The sequence below is a fragment of the Eptatretus burgeri genome, chromosome 9, assembly GCF_056783735.1.
Source record: "Eptatretus burgeri isolate ZD-2024b chromosome 9, Ebu_testis_v1, whole genome shotgun sequence".
Classification (NCBI taxonomy): Eukaryota; Metazoa; Chordata; class Myxini; order Myxiniformes; family Myxinidae; genus Eptatretus; species Eptatretus burgeri.
The window spans coordinates 9,577,123-9,585,977 of record NC_140969.1 but is presented as its reverse complement, the minus strand read 5'-3'; the positions used below and the strand labels follow the sequence as shown (position 1 = coordinate 9,585,977).

The 8,855-nt window shown below is 40.2% G+C and overlaps 1 long non-coding RNA gene across 1 annotated transcript; it reads left to right on the top strand.

The window, feature by feature from the left end:
- The first annotated feature begins 30 nt into the window (after positions 1-30).
- On the top strand, positions 31-8,113 carry LOC147019502 (uncharacterized). Its single transcript, XR_015062016.1, has 3 exons — positions 31-1,513; positions 2,998-3,166; positions 7,825-8,113. It is a non-coding gene; the product is annotated as an uncharacterized LOC147019502 (long non-coding RNA).
- Positions 8,114-8,855: the final 742 nt, after the last annotated feature.

The window sequence follows — 8,855 nt, the reverse complement described above, 5'->3', positions numbered from 1 at the left end:
TTTCAAACTCGATGTCGAGAATACATTAAATTTACTTTAAAAAAACTACAAATGCATGCCTCACCATAACCTCTGCATTTTCAACTAAATTCGTTTGATTGAAGAATTCCTTCACTCGCTGTCTCTCGGTGTGTGCCTGTCACCCTCTCTTGCTGTATCTCTCTCTCTCTCTCTCTCTCTCTCTCTCTCTCTCTCTCTCTCTCTCTCTCTCTCTCTCTCTCTCTCTCTCTCTCTCTCTCTCTCTCTCTCTCTCTCTCTCTGTCTCTGTCTCTGTCTCTCTCTCTCTCTCTCTCTCTCTCTCTCTCTCTCTCTCTCTCTCTCTCTCTCTCTCTCTCTCTCTCTCTCTCTCTCACACACCCTGATGCTCCCTTGTGAGTGTTTGTTTCTGGGTTTGGCAAAAAAGCGGTTGTTCTCGTATCCTGAGGTGGGCAACACTGCCGTGTACCCTCCCCACTTATTTTTGTTATTGTTTGTACTCCTGTTGCACATTATGCTCCTCACCCTCACCCTTTTCCCACACCCCTCCTCAACTTAGAGAGAGGTGGAGAGAGGGACTCAGAGGGAGACAGAGACACGGAGGGAGACACACAGAGAGAGAGAGAGAGAGAGAGAGAGAGAGAGAGAGAGAGAGAGAGAGAGAGAGAGAGAGAGAGAGAGAGAGAGAGAGAGAGAGAGAGAGAGAGAGACGGACGTGACAGGCCCTGGATACAGACGAAGCTGAGGGGTATTTGCTTCCAGCACATCCCTCCCCCTGTGTTTCTATTCTGTTACTCACATTATTTAATGTTCGTTGAATAATAACCTTATTTCATTTCTTATTTTTGGGCAATATTGGCCTTAGCCTTATAAGTTGTAACTCTTTTCTCTTTTGCTGAAAAAAAAACCTTCCGATTAGTGAAGGTTAAATTAACGCTGCCAAAGTACGGCCGCCACGGCCACTGCCGCCTCTTTCGTTTTACAGCCTTTGGAACCCTAACATGGAAAAATGGGTTTTTATGCATGCCTCCCGATGGTGAGGTAAACTTGGAGGACATTGTCTCAAAATGCGAAGCAAATGAAGATTCAGCTTCTGGACTGCCTGTCATTGTTTTTCTGAAATGATACAGAACAGTAACTGAATGCAGGAAATGGTGGAAAGATAAGGTGATTTATTGGTCACAGGTAAATTTGAGACCATGTGTGAGCAAAAATGTGGTATGGTGTGTTCTCACGAAAAAAAAAAAGCCTCTTCTCGGATACCAATGTGGTGTCCTCTACTTGTCCATCATGTGACACATTAAATCCCAAACTTCAATCTGATCATCAATTTGTCACTCATCTTTGCTCTTTCTCTCCCTTTACGATTGTGCGCGTATCTCATCGTGCATGCCAAGTATTGTTCGGAATGCAAAGCGATGAGAAAGGAGACGATGCGTGGATGCATCAGTCACCTTCCAGACGTGCTGATCCTACAACTGTTACGTTTTAACAATGTGGGAAAGAAAATCAAAACCGTGGTCGACTTCCCATTGATGTAAGTACCTGGGAATGATGGAATGTCAACGTATTGCTAGCATGACATGCCAACTCCAATCAACTCATCGCAATAGACTTTGCCATTATTTTGTAGCTTTGGATTACAAGGGAGAAGTAATTATTGTCCGATGAGCCGGGGCAAGTGTGGCTGGATTTGTTTTACCCTGATCAGTATGTTCAACTCTTTTTTGTTTGTCTTCTCCCTGATCAACCACTCATCATTGTCCGATGCACCTTCCTCCTCCAGTGGTCTTGAGATGGTGCCATATTGTACCGTTGTTGCGGTTAAAAGCAGTTATGACGTTCGACCTGTACGCTGTCAGCAATCACCAGTTGTTGTCTACGGACGTGGCTCATTTTATGAAAATCAGAAGTCATTTTAATATAAGGATCTCCAAACTAAAAAACTTTTCAAGGATTTTGGTTTTTTTATACTCCAAGCATGTTAGCTTATGATCCATCCATCCATTAGGACCATACTCTGTGCAGAGCATTGATGCTGCCTAAGCAGTCTCCTAAACTATTGGGCATGTGGTGGAATAGAACTCAATTTCCACACGATGGATCAGCATACCAAAAGGGAATCTTTAATTTCGTATATACGGAGGGAGAACATTCAATGATTCACTGAAACATTGGAATGAACTTCACTAACTGGAGGCCTCAAGCAATTCCTCGTATACTCATTTGACATCGAAAAAATGGAAGGGTGAGACATTTGGCAATTCCACTATGAGATGAGCTGATGGGCACTATGGGAAAGAACTCAGAACTGCAATACGTGGCCACTTTTGGTGGGAGGGAAAGAATAACACAACCATGGCAAAAGTTTGCAGTGTTATCAACCAGGTCAGCCTGTTTCTATGCAGCGAGCAAGACCCTTTTCATCATAAGATATTCATTTATCACTGTGTGGGTCAAAAGACTCGGGAAAAGGGAAACTTTACTTACAGCCAATTCGACTGTAGTACAAAAATCAAATTTATAAAGAAGCAGCAACAATTCAACAAGTGAATATAATTGAGAATAAATGAACATAATTATTTTTCTTCCTATTATTGTTCATGAATCATTGAATAGTCTCCTAAACTATTGGGCACAATCCTGGAAAGGTCACCACTCCGACACAGGATACGTACAAGCTGGCACTCATTTTGTCGACCTCGGAAGGATGACAGGCAGAGTCAACCTCACCTGGTATTAATTCAACAGCTGAGCAGGATTTGAACTCAGGATCACAGGATCCCAAGCCCACCAATTAACCATTAAGCCAACACCAGGCATATAGCTTCTGATGGTTTTGCAAAATATTTTTTTAAATGTTTATTCCTTATTATAATTTGGTCACAATTTAATGTTGGTGTTATTTTATTGATGACTGTGTAGATTCAAGGACAATGTGGCCAAATAATTGTTTCATGTTGCAATGATGAGAGTTTTGTTTTGAAGATGTCCTTGCTGATCCCACGGTGTGATGTGCAGACTGGAGGCTTTTTGACGACAAGGAAGTGTCCAATGTGGGAGAGCATCAGGTGTGCAAAAAAGACGCATACCTGCTGATGTACCATCGAAGGCGCACTCCTTTAGGCGCTGCACCTTGTGCTAGAGATGCCACCATATTGTGCTGGAGGGAGAGGCAGTCACACACCAGGTACGGTGTTCTTACAAGACAATCAGAGCTGAGGGAGTGCAGAGTTATAAATTACAAGTTAAAAGACTCCCAAGTCGTTTATCCCATGATGTTGCCTTCCCAATTCCCGGTGTATGCCCTGGTTAGAATAGGTGTACCATATAACCTGTGTGTCGTCAGGAAGGGCATCCAGCCATAAAACATTTCCTCAAGAAAAAGCCCAACCCCTGCACAACAGGGAAAAATGGCTATAAAAACGGTCATTTTTTATTTTTATATTGCCTTCCCAATCCAAGGATTCCACCCATTTGCACAGGCTGTTTGAACCAGTTGAATATTCACCAGATAGTCTCGAGCTACCATGTGAATAGTTTCACCATGTTAACCTCTTCTTGCTACGTATAGCCTTCAGGCTTCAGGCCTTGTGCTTCTGGTGTCAACCTATGGGCTGGTGCAATTGTAATTATGTGAGCTGTATGACCATGTTGTATTATACATGCACACTAGCAGGGGTACCCGGTGTTGCCCGGTCTTTATTTTGTGGGAGCCTAAAACACTTCCCTCCGCCCATGAAGGAATGGGGTCGGGGGTCATTTAATATTGCCTTTTACTTAGCCACAACATCCTTTTTTCAAGATTTTCAATTTTTTTTCCTTGAAAACACTCCACAGCACTCACTGATGAACCTCTGAAAGTTTGACGAAGACCCGTTCAGCCATCTCTGAAAAAAAATGGCGAAACGTGCACACAGACACCCTAACAGCTGAGTCATTCCATCTAAAAAATACCAAATTTAAGAAAATGTTCCCAGTTGACCCCCTCAGATTTACTTTAAACTTTCATAAAATAGTTCCCAGGTATCAAAATGAAGCTTCGTAAAATTTTAGGTCCATTTATGCGGTCAACTCTGAGATATTGAGGGTTGAAAATGCGGTTGTGGCCCTATTTTTATGTCCGTTGCGAGCATCACAAAATGAATGGCTACTTTTAAACTCCCACAACTTTTTAAATGTTAATGCTGGAGCCTTGAAATTTTCAGAGATTATTCTTCTATAACTGCTCTGTAAGAAACAAACATAAAACGGAGTATACCTCTATTAAATTTCATGACCTGATCAGTTGAAAGCCAGAAAAAAATGTTGGTTTTGTATGAAGCACCAACTTTGAGACCCCATATATTTTTATTGACCCATCCCAGAAGCTTGAAATTTTTTCATGTAATAACTGTATGGTAGTAGTAGTATTCAAATACATGTTTACTTTTCTTAATCAGTCATATATATATATATATATAATACAGTCATGATCCCTCAAAAATTGAAAATTTTCATTTTCCCCAGAAATTCAGGTGAGGATTGCAAATATATGACAACGTATACCACTTGACATTGTTCACCATTGGAAAGAGCATATTCAAGTTTACAAAAGTGTCAAATATCAAAGTGGTATATTTCTTTAAAATATATTTTCTATTTTTTAAAAAAACTATTGTTAACACAGTCGTGAATGCATGCAGTGTGTGCATGGTGTGGGCACCATGGTAATCATGAATGATTAGTTATATGATTCAAATTAATAATACAAAAATATATCGCATACTGCAATAACAATGTAACAAAACATTTCACGTAAATGATTTGAATAGGTCCTTGATCTGCTTTTCCAAGTCAGGTGCGAGCTTGTACTACCTCCCAGTTGATGTTAGGGGAGCATCAATAACTTTCATCACACGAACCAAAGGAACCCAACAAATGTCCTCCCTTGAATGTAAGTATATACACTGCTGACACCAGCAGATCAGCCACTATTCCTGAGTTCTATTTTTAGCCCAGCCAGATGAGTTAAGCTCTTGCTATTTACAAATGAGAAACAAAGAATTACAAATTCAAATTTCAAAGTATTGTGTTCATGGTACCCTAATAGCAGATGATATGTATGAACATTGTATATACATGTACTACACATATGTACTACATGTAAAAGGACTGTTCATTAAATAGCACACACAGCGTGCACTGCACTGGCAGAACATCATTTATTCAAATATTTTTTAAAATATTGATAGAAACATTATACCACTTTGATATTTGACACTTTTATAAACTTGAATATGCTCTTTCCAATGGTGAACAATTTAAAGTGGTATACCTTGTCATATATTTGCAATCCTCACCTGAATTTCGGGGAAAAATGAAAATTTTTAATTTTTGAGGGATCATGACTGACTAAGAAAAGTAAACATGTATTTGAATACTACTACCATACAGTTATTACCTGAAAAAAATTCAAGCTTTTGGGATTGGTCAATAAAAATATATGGGGTCTCAAAGTTGGGGCTTCATACAAAACCAACATTTTTTTTTCTGGATTTCAACTGATCAGGTCATAAAAAATAATAGAAGTATACTCGGTTTTATGTTTGTTTCTTACAGAGCAGTTACAGAAGAATAATCTCCGAAAATTACAAGGCTCTAGCATTAATATTAAAAAAGTTGTGGGAGTTTAAAAGTAGCCGTTCATTTTGTGATGCTCGCAACGACAATAAAATAGGGCCACAACCACATTTTCAACCCTCAATATCTCGGAGTTGACCGCATCTATGGACCTAAATTTTTACGCAGCTTCATTTTGATACCTGTGAACTATTATATGAAAGTTTAAAGTAAATCTGAAGGGGTCAACTAGGAGGCATCCGGTGATATGAGGTGGAATGACTCCAGCTCTTTTCGTATAGATAAGCAGTACACATGTTTTTGGTTCATGTACATAACCCAGGGTTACTTTTTTATATTGATGAGCGATGGAGGCAGCGGTCTGTTGCCTATACATTGCCCAAATAAAGAGACGTATCAGAAGAATGTGTATGACCGTTTTTACAGCCATTTTTCCCTGCTGTGCAGGGGTTTGGCTTTTTCTTGAGGCAATGTTTTATGGCCGGATGCCCTTCCTGACGCCAACCCTGGTCGCCTCTTATGACACACATGGATATGGTACACCTATTCTAACCGGGGCATACACCGGGACCAGTACACTGGCACTCATTTCGCCGACCTCTGAAGGATGACAGGCTAAGTCAACCCCCTGGTGTTAATTCAACAGCCAAGGGGGATTTGAATTCAGGATCCCAAGCCCACCACCCTCACCATTAAACCAACACCAGGCTTGAGCTAACAATAATAACCATGCACGCACTAAATTCTAAATCCCCGAACAATAATTAAATTGTCAACCATTCGTCTTGATCAAAGCAAAACGTCCCAATAAAATACACACATTCTCATTTTCATAACATCACATTCGGAGCTTCATTTTCATCAAACGCGCGGGCAAATTCCTTCGTTTCTGCTATGCCCTAATTTTGTCGACAATGACGACTTCATGTAGTTTAAGAATAGGTCCAATGAATTGCACCTCATGCTGGAAAGCTATCCATCGTGACACAAAATCAGATGTACCAGGGAGGCAGGGTATTGAAGTCGCCAGGCATTGCGGATTAACCTTGTGACTATTGCATGGATGATGTGCCACCCTGTACCAATGTCGTTCTTCTCTTTAGGAAATCACAGCCGGAACCTGCAAACGAGTATACTCTATCCTTGCCGGGTGGTTGCACCCCGGCGATTCCAAATTACCCTGAAATAGATGTCGTGGGTGGGTTGAATAACTTATCTATCCAGTGGAAGATAAAGCTGCATTTAAATGAAGTTCACACAGTGCGGCTTTAATAGCTTGGTTTTACGCAGGTTATTAGGTTATTTCCTAGTTTATGAAATACAAATAAAATCAATGACTATGTTTGAGAATGTAAATATTTACATGAAATGAAGATGCCTAAATCCATATCAGAGTAGAATAGAAGCAAATCATTTGTTTTCCCACTTTTATACAGGGTGGGGCAGAGAAAGGGACGATTTCATAAACTCAGTTATTAAATATACATTTAGTATTTGCCAAATTACAAATAGGTCATCTTAAAGAACATAGCATGCCATTTATTTCTTGAAGACCACATCCTCGAAGTGATTTCCGTCTCTGCACACGCATTCCTCGAGTCTTCCACGCATGTTTCCCATGACATGGCGTAGCATCTCCCAAAAAAATTTCAGCAATTTTTAAGTGCTCCCATTAAAAAAAAGTCACATGCTGGGTCTGGGGACCTTGGAGGCCAAGTGATGATGTGTCACTTACTGGAGATGATGTGGTTCTGAAAAAATAGTCATACGGAAGCCATTGACACTGGCGGTATGAGACGTCGCGCCATCTTGTTGAAACCAATTGGCCTCATTAACTTGAGGAAACCGAGGAGCTAATTGATCAGTCAAAAAAGGTTGCGATCATGTTGGCACAGAGGAGATCTGTTTTTCAAATCTCCCGTTTCTCTCCCCATCCCTGTATTTTGACTGAAAATTAGTTGAAAGAAATGCAGTGAAGTATAACTAATTCCATGTCATGGAAGTAGATAAGGCAATTTATCCCATAGTCATTAATTATTTTCGTACTTTATAAATTTTGTCTTTCTTTTTGAGATCAATTTTTATCATATTAAATGCAGGAAAATAACGATGAACGCGTGCAATGTTCGACAGACTTGGAAGAGTTAAATTGAGCCTAAAATGTACGAAAAATCTCACGCCTTCATATCGTAAGCACGTTCTCATTGTCTTTCTCTTGGATGACAGGATGGCCTCGGCCCGAGAAGTATGCACACTCGCCTCGAAGCTATCTACCCTGGGTTCGTATCTCGACCCAGCTGCAAACCTGTCATCCCGGTATTTCACAGGGAGGAGTAATTCATTTAAGTGTGTGCCGTCCCTTGGATGGATGTTAAACGGGTGTCCCATCTGCTACCATATGAGTTGATGGAAGTTGAATATCTCATGGTGTCCTTTGTGAAGAGTAAGCGAGCTATCCCCCCCGGCAACATGAACAAATTCCAAATTCCTGCCCTCACCAGCAGAGGGCATTGGATCAGCGGCACAGCCAATGATGCTACTCCACAGCCTTGTGCTGCATGCAAATTAAGAAGGATTGTCTTACGATCTCTTCTTATGGGATAAATATTGTGTTGAAATTTTACATCCTGTAGATGTAAGGTACGATATCCATTGCCTTTTCTATAGGGTGACAACAACCCATTCACACTCCCTGACATCGGATAACGCCTGCATTGTCAGGAAATTGAACAATAAATAGCAAGGCCTCCTCCACGCTGTGGATTGTACGGCTCATGCAATGGACATCTATCATGCGATAGCGATAGCTCGGCCTTGTTGCATTTTACTTGAGGGAAACCAAATTGCACTTTCATCCTCACTCTCATGTTAATTTGTTGGACGTCGTCACTTTTTTCAACTTATTGACTTGTCTTGTAAACTTTCATGGAAAATGGATTATTCATGGCTTAAAACAATGTATTAAAGGGTTGAAGAAGCTTGACCAACCCCAATTATGGGAACAATATGACGACTATGTGTGCAAAACGGAATTATCTTGTGAATAACACACACATGCCTCGAAAACAGTTATTGAGGGGGAAAGGTTGAAAGCCATTTTTTTCAGGATTGAGGCACTCGGGGCAAAAGATGCACTGAAAAACAATGTTGCATTCAAGAAAAAGCCAAATTAAATTATTTTTAATTTTTAATTATTTTTTATATTCAGAGCCAATTACTTTTTTTGTTAATTTATAAATACTTTAATACACTAGCGA